At 26.9% G+C, this 15,625-nt stretch overlaps 1 long non-coding RNA gene across 1 annotated transcript; it reads left to right on the plus strand.

Moving 5' to 3' along the window:
• Positions 1-2,304: 2,304 nt before the first annotated feature.
• Positions 2,305-5,039, plus strand: LOC118448686 (uncharacterized). Its single transcript, XR_014981946.1, has 4 exons — positions 2,305-2,493; positions 2,610-2,667; positions 3,137-3,318; positions 4,039-5,039. It is a non-coding gene; the product is annotated as an uncharacterized LOC118448686 (long non-coding RNA).
• The last annotated feature ends 10,586 nt before the right edge of the window (positions 5,040-15,625 follow it).

A 15,625-nucleotide genomic window follows, 5' to 3' on the forward strand; every position in this document is an offset into this window, starting at 1 on the left:
TGTTAAAAAAAAATTAATATTACATTTTAACTGTTCCTTTTTAGATCCTTCATAGCGTCTCGTCATCTTTTCTTTTCTAAATTTAATAATTAATAACTAATCTTTCGCATTTCTTAACATAACAATATATTACAAATAAAAAAAAAGAAAAAGGATTGAAGAGTTTTTCAGTCATTTCAATTTCTTAACAGAATATCAATTATATTTTATTCATTTCATTCTTTTCTTGATTAAGCTTAAAACAAATCAAACAAAAGAAACTCATTAATAATCGCATACTTCCAATGAGCGTATGAACATCAACGTCACGAAGTTTAGCACGTTTTTCTATTTTTCTCTTACCACACTTAATCTCAAATAAACAGTTCTCTTCTTCCTCATTCTTTCTACCATGATATAAATTATTAAATCTACCACACATATCAAAAAAATAAATAATAAACAAGCTAAAAGCTCTGGAAACTCGTGACGTCCTTATAAAAAATGACTTTAACCCTCCATAACCCAATTTCTTCAGAAACATTAATTTTCCGATTTAAATAAAGATTTAATTTTTTTCCTTTTTCTTTCTCTTTTTTTTGTTTTACAAGAACAAGAAAAAATAATAAAGTTAGACTTGCAAAAACACTTGAACGTATAACTTTCAACGCGACGTTGTAATAAAAAAATAAACAAGTAACGAGTTTTCAACGATCTAACAGATTAATCAATTCATTTGGAAAAGATAATAGAATTTATCATATGTCAAAGTAGATCGTAGATTTATCATATGTCCACATAAATCATAGCCAATAATAGCTGTTACCAAAAAATGACAATTTCAGAAAAATTCGAAAAGAGTTGGGAGGAAAAGAATGTATGGTGTTATTATATATACATCATGAGTTGCAATTTTAACGTCCAAATTGAAATCCAATCATAGTATTCCAAGAAATAATCTTGCTTTACCATGATAACAACTATTATTATATAAATCTAATATTGCAATAAATCTAAGAAAGTCTGGAAAACTCGTAATATTAATATAAAAAAACAACCTTAAACTTTTACAACCTAATTTGATAGCAAACATTAATATTCAGATATGAACTTATAATTAATTTTGTGATAAAGTAATGAAACAAGTCTCCACAAGTACAAACTTAAAAGCGTATAACTTTCAACGAGACGTTATGGATAACGAGACGTTATCGTAAAAGGAAAAAAATAAAAGGAAAAAAGAGAGAGAGAGAGAGAGAGAGAGAAAGAAGCAATTCTCAACATTAATCAATCACTCTTAAAACAGTGCAATCGTGATATTGCTGTAAAATTAAAAAAATATATCCATAGAATAGAAGTAAAAAAAGACTTCGACCAACTATACATAACTCAATTTTTTGTTACATTAATTTTTTTTACAAACTAATAAATTAATTTTTCATCGCAATAATGAAATAAGGAAAAAATCCAGATATATTATTGTAATTTTCAATATATATATATATATATATATATATATATATATGTGTGTGTGTGTGTGTGTGTACATACGAGTTATGTAATATGAGTGGTAATATGAGTTTTAAAATCGTAGTTACTTTTTTCTCCTTCCATTTTCTTTTTCTACTTATTGTTTAATTAAACATCAAACGATCTTAAATCATAGATCACACGTAAAACAAGAAACAAAACGATCCAGTAAATGTCGAAGTAATGATCGGAGCCAACCGTATGTAGTAACAGAAAATAAAGATGTTAGAAAGATCCGAAAAAGGTCGAGAGGAAGGAAGGAATGAACAAACACAATTCTCACATCGTGAGTTTTGCTTTTAATGAGTAAGGTAAAGCAAGATCATGTGATTTCAAGGGATTATTTAATACTAATATCCAAGTCAAGAGAGAAAAGAAGGGGGAGAGAGAGACAAAGAGAGAGAAAATGAGAATGAGAGAGAAAAATAGAGAGGGAGAGAAAATTAAAAAATTTTTTAATATAATATATTTTTAAAAAATTAGGACAATTTTTTTATTCTATTATTAAAATATATTATAGATTTCCTTTTTTTATGAAGATTGACAGAAATTGTGCTATCTGTGTAATCGAAATGCATAAAAATTAGGGAGCATTTCATTACATAAGTAAATATATAAGAAATATTTTTAATATTTAATAAATTTCTTATAATAAATGATAGTAATGTATAATCAATTTCAATATTACAAAGGATTTAAACGTATACCAAAAATAATTAAATGTTTGCGAATTAAGTTTAAACGATGATGTATCATATATTTATATCTGTTTTATCCATTTTGCTAAAACGGATATCAATAGAAGATGTAATATATTCGGAAGAAATAAATCTGTAATTAAACCTGGAGCAATCCATACATTGTTTATAATATAATTCTCTTGTCATTTAAAAAGAAATTGATCTATCAGAAACACTCACAAACCATAGTTATAAATGACAATTTCATTAGATATTTTGTCAGATATTGAAATTAAAGTCGAAGGTAAATTTAAAAGTTTTTAACATTGAAAATGTTTTTGTTAGAAATAGTAACTAACTTTTGTTAGAAATAGATAATTTGTTCCTTAGTTTATTTATATTAATTTTCTTTCATTCTAGTTTCTGATGGAAATTGTAAACTCTATTCCTATAAAATGTAAACTGTTTATTTCCAAAGGTGATGACATCAATAATACAAATAAATTCCATAAAGCAAATTAATCAATTAGACTTATTTGAGAATTGAAATTAACGCGTTACGTGCCAATTTGAATTTTGGACACTTTCCGTGTCCAAAATTCAATACGCCATGTGAAGGCGTATACGCTTCACGCTTTACGATTAAATAGTTTTGCTTCTAACGTATGCCTTACAATCTGTACAATAATACAAAGATGATAATTATCGAGAAAAGGGTGTAGAGATTAAGATGCATAAGACAACAAAGCAATACATTTCATTTTCAAGGAATTATTTTAATAAACACATGATTTTATTCTTTTTACAATGAGAATTCCAAATGGCTTGAACGGAAATTTCAGTGTGGGCCGCATACGCCCTACACGGCACGAGACGTGTTAATAGTGTAATAACTATAATTTTTTTTCTTTAGTTGTTTTAACTAAACATTACTTTTATTATTTCAGCTCCAAATTATAATAGCTACAATACTTCCAAAAGGCGATGGATATTCTTTAAAGCACATTATATTTTGTAAATCACAACTGCAGATGTTGCAACACCAAGAAGGATTAAGAGTCATCGAGTTGATAAAAGCGTCTGACCTGCAAATATTGGAGTAAATTAAAAGTTTACAAGAATAAATAGGGCAAGTTAAAACATATTAAATCTTTATAAGACTTACAATCTCATTTTAAGAATAAAAGAATGATAAAAGAGTGGAGATACTTTTATAATAAAGTATAAATAAATATGGAGTATTATTTTTCTTTTAAAATGTACATAAAACGTTTATTACGTTTTAAATAAGGAATTTCAATAATGTTGATATACAGAAAAGGAATATAAAAATGAAAACAAATTTAAATAGTAATAATCAATGAACAAATTGTTGTTACTATTTTTAACAAAAACATTCAGAATATTAAATACTTTTAAATTTAGCTTCAACTTTACTTTCAATATCCAATAAAATATATATGACAAAATTGTCATTTATAGTCATATTTGTGAATGTTTCTTTTGATAAATCATCAACTTCTTATATTGTATGACAAGATTTACGATAAACATTGAAGGAACTATTCCAGGTTTAATTACAGATTTATTTCTTCCAAAAGTATTACATCTATTTATATACATTGTGGAAAAGTAGATAGAACAAATATTAAAGTTTGGAGAAAAAGTTTCTTTGTATTTTAATGTAAAGGTAAATCAAGTCTTTTATATTTCAAACGAAGTTTGTTACACCAAATATATGCCGTTTTGATCAATCATCATTTGCCTTTTTTGATGTAAAATCATAATCCCATTATAGTAGAACTTCTGTGTTTTTTGGACAATAAACTCTCACAAGTGATTTTTACAGATTTTTTTAGAAATCAGTTTTACACCGTTAAAGGAATTCTGCAGAGACTCGAACAAATGGTAGTCTGATGGTGCCAGGTCAGGACTATACGGTGGGTGCATTAAAACTTCCTAGCCAAGTTCTTTCAAGTTTTGATGGGTTACCAATGATGTGTCAAGTTTAGCGCTATCGTAATGGAAGATGACATCTTTCTTATTAATCAATTCTGGTCGTTTTATCTCAATAGTCTTTTGGTCATGTAATCATCAATTGTTTGGCATAATCTTTCCAGTTATTGATAGTAGGGATTAGAATCAATCATTTGACCAAGCAGCAGCAGCTTATAGTGAACAATTGCTTTGCAATCTCACCATAGCATCATTATTTTTAATGTAAATCCTGGCTTTGCCACTGTCTGTGGAGCTTTACCTTCCTTCGATCATGTTCGACTTTCCGTTCATTATTGTTATATGTGATCTATTTTTCATTACCCGTAATGAGTCGTTTCAAAAATGGTTCAATCTTGTTCTATTTTAGCAACGATTCGCTGATAGAAATTCGATCTATTAAATTTTTCATTGTTAAATCATGTGGCACACAAATATCGAGTTTTTTTTTGTATTCAGCCTTTTTGAAATGGTTTAAAACTGTTTTATAATCAATATTTAGTTCTTTAGCGACGTCATGATTGCTAATATGTCAGTCTTATTTAATTTTTTCCATGATTTCATTAAATTTTTCAGTCATTGCTCAAACCAGAACGAAGTGCATCATTTATATAAAAATTTCCAGATTAAAAACACTTGAACCGGCTTCTTGCTACACTAGTACTGCATCAATTTCATGAACATTACAAATTTTTTTAGTCATCTGAGTCGCATTCTTCCCATTTTTGTAATAACATTTCAAAATGTTTCGAATTTTTTCTTTATTTTAATTCATTTTTAAAGCGTAATAACTTTTAAATAAATAAACGAATATAATCATAATCTTTCTAAAATATTCAGTGATATCACTTTTCAAACGCATACAATTACCAGATTTGATTAATATTAATAGAGTTATACGATTATAATGTTAGCCAGAAAAATACAAAAAAATTTTCCTCAACCCAATATAAATACGTGATATGTGAATTATCATTAATCTATACTGCCATATTTTTTGAAAGGCTGAAGTTAAATATATATTTCTATTAATATAAAAAATTTATAGTTATAAAAAATTTATTAAATGCTATAAATATTTCTTGCACCGTTTCTTTTTTCTTTAACCCAATTAGCAATATAGTCTTATTATATATGTAGGATATTTTTGAGAGATGAATAAAGAGAGAAAGAAAATGAGAGTGAGAGAGAAAGAGAGAGAGAGAGAGAGAGAGAGAGAGAGAGAGAGAGAGGGAGAGAGAACTAAATAGATAGGCAGATATAATTTGTTTTTTGATATTATTGAATTTTAGAAATGTCAATTCTAAATCATTTTCACATCGAATCATATTGTGTAAAGAAATTAAGAGAGAGAGAGAGCGAGAGAGAGAATGGGAAAAGGGAAATAATTTGTGTTTTTATATACTATTTATTTTTAGAGATTTTAATTGTTAATTTTTTTCATTGAAAAATTTTGTGTAAAAAAAAGATGAAAAGAAAGAAGGAGAGAGGAAATAAGAGAGAGAGAGAGAGAGAGAGAGAGAGAGAGAGAGAGAGAGAGAGAGAGAGAGAGAAATAATTTGTTTTTTAATTTTATTTATTTTTAGAAATTTCAACTATTAATTTTCTCATTGAATAATACTATGTAAAGGAAAGATGAGAAAGAGAGAGATATAGAGGGAGAGGATTTTGTGTTTATTGAGAGATTTTGACTATTAATTTGCTAATTTAATAATTTCATGTAAAGAAACAAAGAATAGAGAAAGTGAGAGAAAATATAAGAGAGAGAGAGAGAGAGAGAGAGAGAGAGAGAGAGAGAGAAAGAGAGAGAGAGAGAGAAAGTATATACAGAAGAAACGCTTGATACTTACATTAACAGAGATATCATACTCTGGAATAAATCGAGTGTAAATAAATGATATTGCGTATTCTATCATTGACTAAAAGATATAAATGGGATAACCAATCTTTGATCGTATCGATATTTGTATCACGAGTATATAAAAATCCTTTCATATATCATTATTTGTATATTTGTAAGATTTTTAAATTATCAAACATAAAGAAGATACATATTTATACACGTCGAGAATATATATTTGAACAATATTTTCACGTGGAACATGAAATGTAAATCGCTTTGATTATTTTTACTATTTTAAATAATTCTACACAATTTTTATTTATTTTAATTTATTTTCGCCTATGCGATCTTTTAATAGTTTAAAAATTTTTTAGAATTTCCATCGTTTTTAAATAGAAAGTAAAAATGAATCAAAGTTATTCGTGAAATTTTATAGCATCTAACATGATTTTTGGTATAAATTTCAAATTAACAGTTTAGACAATGTAATGGATACACTCATTTAGATTTTAATATGAAACGTTACAAAAGACTTAGATACCTCAAGTAATTTTGATGATAATTGTTTGTTACACTATTTATTATATTGGAGGCATAAGAAATCCTTTGTAATCGTTAAAATATATTTTCTTTTTTACAGAAATTAAAAAGGCTATTCACAACATTGTTGTGTGTTTACGCTATCAATGAGGATGGATGTAATTCTTGACTAATTTTGACGAACAAGAACTCATTTTAAAGAAGAAAGCTTAATCTACGGGGCTCTTTTTCTTAAATTATGAAAAAACATTATTTTCATTGAAAAAAATCGTGTTAAAAAATGGTATTTTACAAGAATAACTTGCATACAAAAAAAAACTTTTTCAAAAGTCTGCTGAAAGAGCGCTGTAGATTAAAACTTTGTCTTTAAAATGAGATCTTGTTCATTAAAATTGGTCGAGAATTACTTCTGTTCTCATTGATAGCGTCAATGCCCTTTTCGACATTTTTCGCGAAGAAAAATTGTGGCGTCCCTCGAAATTTGTGGTAAAAGAGATGAAGTTCGTACCCCTACTACTGATTTTCATATACACGCTTGAATGATATATGTTTTATGTCCGTGAAGAAACTATTACCTGCTTTGTTGTGTTTGTAAATAGCTGGTACTCAGATTTTTTGAACATTTCCAAACGCAAAGAAAAGCGTTTTACGATGCTCGCAGAGAAAAGCCACAGTAACTCACTCGATCATTTTAATGAGTTTTGGCAAAATTATTCTATGGCAAAAATAAGGAAATACATGTCCAATCGTTTATGACAAAGGATTTAAGCTTCTAAAAGTTTCTAATAGTTATATTTTGGAAAAATTTGTAGTTCCTTTTAGATTTTATAGATTAAAAAGATAGGGATCCCATAAGCAATATATAACACATTAGCAAGCGTCTTGGTTCGCAATTCAGGAATCGTATGTAGTTTTAAGACTTAAATGATTCCGGTGGTTTCTTTTTATTATATCGATGTAAACGAAAATAATGAACTAATTTACTCTTTTTTCCTTATTTGATAATTTAATAAAATGTTACTATCCAATCTCTTATATTTATTTCCTCCAGTGATGATTGACGTGAATTTCGTGGTGATCTCTGTGCTAGATAGGACACAGCAGCAGTATAATTTTGTTCGATGACAAATACATATAAAATATATACATTTGTCGATTACTTTTTCAAAATTAATAATTAGTGAACATATATATTATATATTATTTTTAATAAAGATCAAAACACGAATTCGTTTCGCATTATCTATAAGATTTTTCTCCCAGTGCTATTTTGTTATGGTTTCCTCTTTTGGAGTTCATTTCATATTATTATTATTACTATTACTATAATAATAATATATAATGTAATAACATAGTAATAAAAACAGTAATAGGAAAAAGAAACAGAAATATATAGTTACATTGCATACATCATGACACATACGATGACGGTAATTTATGATAACAAAAGAAGGAAAAATGTATCATTTTACGTTGTGGTTTGACGCACGAATTCTCAACAAATCGTGTTCTTAATAATTTTGACACATGATTGCCCATCCAATACAAACGACATATAAAGAAAAGTACGAAATATTTCTTTTGTTTTCGTCCGCTATTGTTTCTCTTTGTCTTGCTATCTTATGATCGTAATGCATTTTTTCCATACTGTTTCTTACTCACGATCAATCGATGCTAATTGTTTTTGCTATTATAATATAAAATGTATTTTAAATAATATCTAGATGTTTATAAATAATATTTAAGTAGATTTTTATTATTATTATTGTATTATATTATATTACATTATATTATTATTATTATTATTAGTAATAGTAATAGTCGAAGTAATATAAAGTGGTCTAGTCCTACAGGAGAAACCATTTAAAAAGAGCACTGGAAGTTTTACTTCATAAGTAGTGTGGAAATGAACTCATGTTTTAATTAGTATTAAAATAATATAATATATAAGTGTTCACTAATTATTGTTGAATATTTTCTTAACAAATTCTTATTTTTTATCGCAGATTTAAATACTAATTCTGATATATGTCAATTTTTTTTATTATTTTCTATGAATTTATCGTAAAACAGATGTGTACCGACATCGTATCTAGTAGGGATCATTGCGAGATGCACGCTATGATTTTAAGGTTTCAAAAATAGCATTTTTACTCGTAGCTTCTATATGTACACATAGAAATGACGTCAATTATACGTTGCAATTCAAAGGATATTCTCGAAAAGAACATTATATTCTTGTTACTTTTGTTACTCAACTGCATCGATAAATATCTATTATGTGAGAATCGGATGAGATTTAAACTTTTTACGTTTTGATGGATAGCAGCGTACGTGAAAATCGACACAAATCAAAACGATAGAATCTTCAAAACCTCGAAACAGTATCAAAAAAGATATGCTTCTTATGAAATTTAGTCTGCTAAATCGATTGAAAACATTTCGAGAATTATGGCACAACTTCTGTCGTAGTTATTTCGATCCTTAACTGCTGAATTCAGAATCGCTTGTTTTTTCGAAATGACGCCAATTATACATTATCATTCAAATAGCATTTTGGGATATGGTAGAGTGTTAGTGAAACATAATTGAGAGTGTATGGTAAGTAATACAAATTTAACGCTTATTACTCACATCGATAGATTGACTGACTAACTCAGTCTATCGATTGATTGACTGATTGATCGCTTTCTTTTTTATATCTTCTTGTGAGGGCGTAACTATGAGAGTGTTTTCAGATACACGACTCGCACTGGACCAGCGATGATGATCGATTTGCACGGAGGAAGTTCTCCTGTTTCTTCCTGATAGTCAGAGTTCGGAGAACGCGAATTTTTTTAAAGGATCCCGTGGAACTCGTGAGGTAGATGCGAGACAATAGATATAATATGAATATAGTTATCATAATAATTTGTCGTAATATGATACAATTGTTGATATATTCTTGTGTAGTGAATCGTATTGGCTATTTCTAAGCCAGTAATGTAATAAGACTTGGAAGTCTGGATGTTGTGAATCTGAAGGATGTAGTTTTGACTGATTTTCGCTTTCTCCTGAACTATCCATGAAGATATTACTGAATTAAGCAAGGGCAGTAGAGAGGGAGACAAGTAAAAAATACCTAGAAAGGATATTCTTATTAGTTGTGGGCGTGTAAGGATAGTTCATTCGAAATGTATAAACATTTCCAGGTACAATCCTTTGTCCTACTAATTGTGTAGACACATGAGTGTTATAATGATAATTAATAGAAAGATACCTGACAATCCTTGTCTTATCGGGCTCAGGGGTCCTTTACTGTTTGTTTATTGCCTGGTTCGGCACATTATGGAAAAATGAATATTTTATTAACAGTGTCTAAACTCAATCTAGTGCGGTAATGGGTTTTTTATTTATGCGTTATCTTAACAATTATTCAAGAAATTCCCAGAGACAGATATAACCAATGGCGATATGTGGCCCTTAGGATAAAGTACTGTAGATACTTAAGCATGAGAGAGAAATATCGCTATTTGTATCAATCAGTGCTTTGATAGGATGTGTTTTACTGAACCTCTGTTTACTGAACCTCTTTCACACATTTTTTCTCAAGAACCCGATATATAGAGCAATTTGCTTCCACCACGATTGACTTCTTCGAACATTTCGACGCAATATGTCTTCGCTCGTTAGAGCTGTAACATCTCGGTCCTTCACTTTTCGATGTGCACTTGTTGATTAAATGATCGGACGAACTGCAAATGTAGCAGATATTTCTTGCTCTCGTAGATTTCAACTTCTTTTCCAATACCTTACTCATTGGATGGAAAGGTTTTCTGGCAAATCTAGTACTGCTCAAGATCTGACTTTTTTCCTGTAAAATCACCTCTTTGAAAGCTTCTATAATTTCTGCCTTTGTACAGAATTTATTTATTCTGGCTTTCAGATTATGATCAGGAATACCTTCAATAATATAATCCCTTATTTCATCTTCGGGTTCATTCTTTTTCTGTTTTTTTTTTTTTTTTTCATTAGTTGCATGAACTATTCAATCAACCAATTTTAACCTTTTTCGTACGTAATTTACGTTGTGAGTGGATCATGCCCCGATGAACAGTCTGTCGGCGACTTTTAAATGAGCAAAATGAAAGGAAGCAGAAAAGTATGACGATAATATCGTTTTATTTATTTTGTTTTTTATACATATTTATATTTTGTGAGTGAATTTGTTTGGATTCTTATGAAGGTCAAGTATCAAAAAATTGAAATCTTTTCTTTTCTTTTCTTTTTTACATTTTCCTAACTCTTAAGCAAATTCAAAACTCTTGTGCAATCGAAACTGTCTTTTGATTTTTTAAATTTTCATTTTTTCAATCATTGTCATAATTTAGAAAAATCGTAATTTTGTTTTGGAATTTTGTTGACAAATTGATTGCTACAGTGGTATTTCATGTGACCGTTAATTATTTTCATGGTGAAATCATGGTGTAACTATCTCTAATTAATTCAAGAATTAATTAATCCATATGTCAAGTGACATTGAATAAAATAATTATCTGATTTTACAAATGAATAGTAAAAATTGTGCTTTGTAGAACTATTAATAATTGTTATCAACAATTTTCGTTTCTGTTAGCAATTTATAATAATGAAACTATGACTAATTAATATTTATTTTTATATTTTCTTAGTGTAAATATAAATTATTGTTTCGAATATCAGTGATTAGTTTATTAGTTTTTAATATTTCGAAAGTTTACGAACATATTTGTTAATAATTGCATTTTATGATGAGCGTAAATAAATGTTTGTTTTATTATTGCAACATTTCAATTCATTGTCATTTTTTCTGCAATTTTACGGAATTTTGTGTCAACAATTTTTTACTCTGTAAATTTTCAATGACATATGATTACTCTTATCAATCTGTTAGTCATCTAAAAATGATTAGCAACTATCTATGAATCAAAAATCCAATTCTCACCTTCAATAATTTGAAGAATAAGATTTATTTTTTTATTCACATCAGGTGGATTAATAGGAATTATCCCTTCTAATTCATCCTTAGATATTATCCTTCATGATACTTATTATGTAATTGGCCACTTCTATTATGTTCTATCTATAGGAGCAGTATTTGCTATTATTGCCAGATTCATTCACTGATTTCCTCTAATTTTTGGATTTTCTTTAAATAAACTCCTATTAAAAATTCAATTTACCTCTTTATTTATTGGAATTAACTTAACTTTCTTTCCTCACCATTTTTTAGGATTATCAAGATTTCCTCGACGATTATCCTGATATATATATACTTCATGAAATGTAATTTCACCTATTGGATCTATTATTTCCTTTATTTCAATAATTTTTTTTATTTTTATTATTTGAGAATCATTTATATCCTAACGAAATATTTTCTAAAAATTTTTTATATCTTCTAATATAGAATTAAACCATTCATTCCCACCTATTAATTATTCTTATGAACAAACTCCTTACACTATAAATTAATATCATTACTTTTTTATAATATAACAAATTAGTGCATTGATTTTAAACATCAAACATAAAAAAATATTTATATTTTTTATAAATTTAAACCTGATTAAATTTTTATATTCAAGGTTCAAATACTGCAAATATAAATCAATTAATTCTTTTTCATGATTATTCTATACTCATATAAATTCTTATTATAACACTAATTTCTTACATATCTATTTTTTTAATTATTAATAAAATTACTAATCGATTTATAATTAATGAACATCTTATCGAAATAATTTGAACTATTACTCCTATACTCACTCTATTTTTAATTGCTATCCCTTCACTAAAAATTCTATATATAACATAAGAATCTTTTCATCAACTTTAACAGCTAAAACTATTAGTCACCAATGATACTGAAATTATTAATTATCTGACTATAAAAATATTAACTTTGAATCTTGTACACTACCATTAAAAAAAAATAATTTATCCCAATTTCGACTCCTAGATCTTGACAATCGATTAATTCTTCCTTTTAAGATTTCTATTTGTATCCTTACAACATCAACTGATATAATTCACTCATTAACTATTCCAGCTTTAAGAATTAAAATTGATGCTACACCAAGATGTATAAATCAAATATTTATTCACATAATCCACCCAGGAATGTGAATCAACTTTTAGATGACTAACAAATTGATAAGAGCAATCATATGGCATTGAAAGTTTACAGAGATAGGAATATAATTTTATTTAATCATCAGATACTCACTAATTAATTATTATAGTAATATTATTAAAAATATGATAATTCTACTGTGGCTTTTAGGATGAGGTATAAAAATACCATAGTAGTCAACGTATCAATGTTTAAATGTTAAAATATTTATCTCTAAATTATTAGTTACATACATAAATATATATTATTAATATTTATATACATATATATATAAATGTATATGTATGTCTGTTAATGTATTTTCTTTTAGAAATTTTTGATTTTTTGTGATTTTAATAAACAATATTTTTTATTATGATATGTATGCATATTTTTTAATATTTTAGAAACACTTATATTTTGTTTATATGTATAACAGAATATTATTATATATGTTTATTGACCCATAAAAAAAAGATTTAATTCAATAAAACTAATATTTTTATTTGTGATAATGGCTTTTTTTAAATGGCTATTATGAGTGCAATTTTATGCCCCTAAAGAAGATAATCAATTATTCAGCGAAATACAGGGATATGTAATAATTTTATTTTTATTTCCATAATTTTCTTTTTAATTTTTTATATAAAAAAAATCAAACTTCGTACGTCACTTTTTCCATTGTTCAGTAATTATGAAAATATGATTTTAAAAAATGTTTTCAATATCATAAAAGCGATAACATTGAAGATTTGCATTACACAACTTTTCTTATTTTCATTATATATATTAAAATATAAATGATATGCATATATGCAATATATTCTATACAAATGATCAACTTCTTTTTCAAACATTTTCTTATCCATCTTCAATTTTCGGCGTTATTTAAACAATGTTTATAATTGAAACAATTTCTTTCAATACTCTCATATTTGCGGAATGAAAACTTGTAATGCTTTATTTTGAACATCTGATATATATATATGTATGTATAGAAAATTTTATAATGGATTAAAAATTCATATATAGAATATTTTAAAAACTCAAATTTTGAATGAATTAAATAATTACATATTAATATAACAATTATAATAATACAAACGATACTAATAATAATGATAATAATAACAATGAAAATAAAAATAAAAAAGATAGAGGAAAAAACAATAATAAATATAATAATAATAAAATATTGTGCAAAATGTTTATCTAAAAATTAAAAAAAAAGTGTTTATCTTAAAATAAGGCACTACACTACAATAATGAAACCGGAATGCTTATACGCGAGTGAGTGCTTGGTACTAAATTATAGATTAGATAAACTAGAAGTAATAAAAAGGAGAATCATGAGTAAAATATTAGGGCCAGTGAAAACAACAGAAGTATGGAAATTAATATCTAATGATGAAATATACAGGAACATAGAAGGCATAACAGAAACGATAAGGAAAAGACGACTGCAATATATTGGCCATATTTACAGAATCGATGATCCCAGATTAACAAAAAGGATACTCATGTACCTTTAGGAGAAAAAGGCAACAACTAGATGATTCAAAAGGTAAAGAAACATCTAGAAAGAAATAATATAAGTGAGGAAGAAACTATAGACAGAAAGATTTTTAGAAAGAGAGGTATTAAGCATAGAAGGATTCCAAGGAAGATTAAAAAAGAAACTTGGTGCGAAGTGGTCTGAGAAAAGAAAGAAACAGCATAGTGAAAAGATGAAGGAATATTAAAGGAAACGGAAGAGAAAACAGCTAAGTGTGAAGAATTGAAATTGGCACGTGGTTCCTAGCAGGCCTCATCGAAAGAAGAAGAAGAAAATATTGTGCACGAAAATTAATTTCATAATAAATAATGCACATATATAATATATATAATAAACCTATATAAAATTTATAGAAAATTAATTAATTTCAAATATAAAATATAATATATAAAGTAAATTTCTTCCTTTTCTGCATTCGGCAAAACAATAATAATTCATGGAAATAATTAAAAAGATGTTATGTTATTAACGTTAATTATAATTCTTTCTCTATACTGTTATGACGACTTTATCAAAAATAAATTACCTTGCATGTTATAATATATGAATAATAAAATGATTATTTAAAAGAGAAGTTTTAAGAGTTTTAAGTTACCGAATTTAAAAGCTATCTTCGATATTGTTTTAGATTTTCCACTGCGGATTTTTCGTCGAAAAAATTTTGGGTTTTTCGTTAGCATTAAAGGATACAGTCCCTCAGCCGAATCTGACGTTGAAAATAGTCGGACTAGTTACAATATTAACACCAAAAGAAACATCGATTGCCCGAATGATCGATCGAACCACAAATTAGACTTTTTCCCGTTAATGTTTTCGTTAGTATTTTTTCTCATTGAATATCGAGAGTTCTGATTTGAAACGTTGAGGTTCGCTCCATCGACATTCATTGTTTCGTACTACGAGAAGTCGATTATAAATATGCACGGACCTTTCAACCATAGATATGTAGATAATTGCATACATTTTCGAACTAGAGAAGACATAAAAGTGAAAAAATAATTCAATTGGAAATAGGATAATTCGTCGATAAATTTTTTATATTTTTTCACTTTCAATTTTAGTCTTGTACATAAAAAAAAAAAGAAAATAGAAAAAAGCCCGAAACAAAATTTGCAACTTTTCTTTAAACTTCCAAGAAATGTTATCCTTACAATATTATTCGGAATATTATGTGAATTATAATTAAAACACATAAACATTGTATATATAAGATTCTATAGATTCAACAAAAAATTATACATGTTTATTTAAAGTGAAAAATGCTAATATGATATTAATACAAAGGAAATGACGAATTAGTTTATTTTGTATTACAAGGTTTCCTTCTTTGTTTTAATAATTTTCTCTTTTGTTTAAGGCTGTTTACT

This window comes from Vespa mandarinia, chromosome 3, assembly GCF_050613455.1.
Source record: "Vespa mandarinia isolate Hongniang chromosome 3, ASM5061345v1, whole genome shotgun sequence".
Lineage (NCBI taxonomy): Eukaryota > Metazoa > Arthropoda > Insecta > Hymenoptera > Vespidae > Vespa > Vespa mandarinia.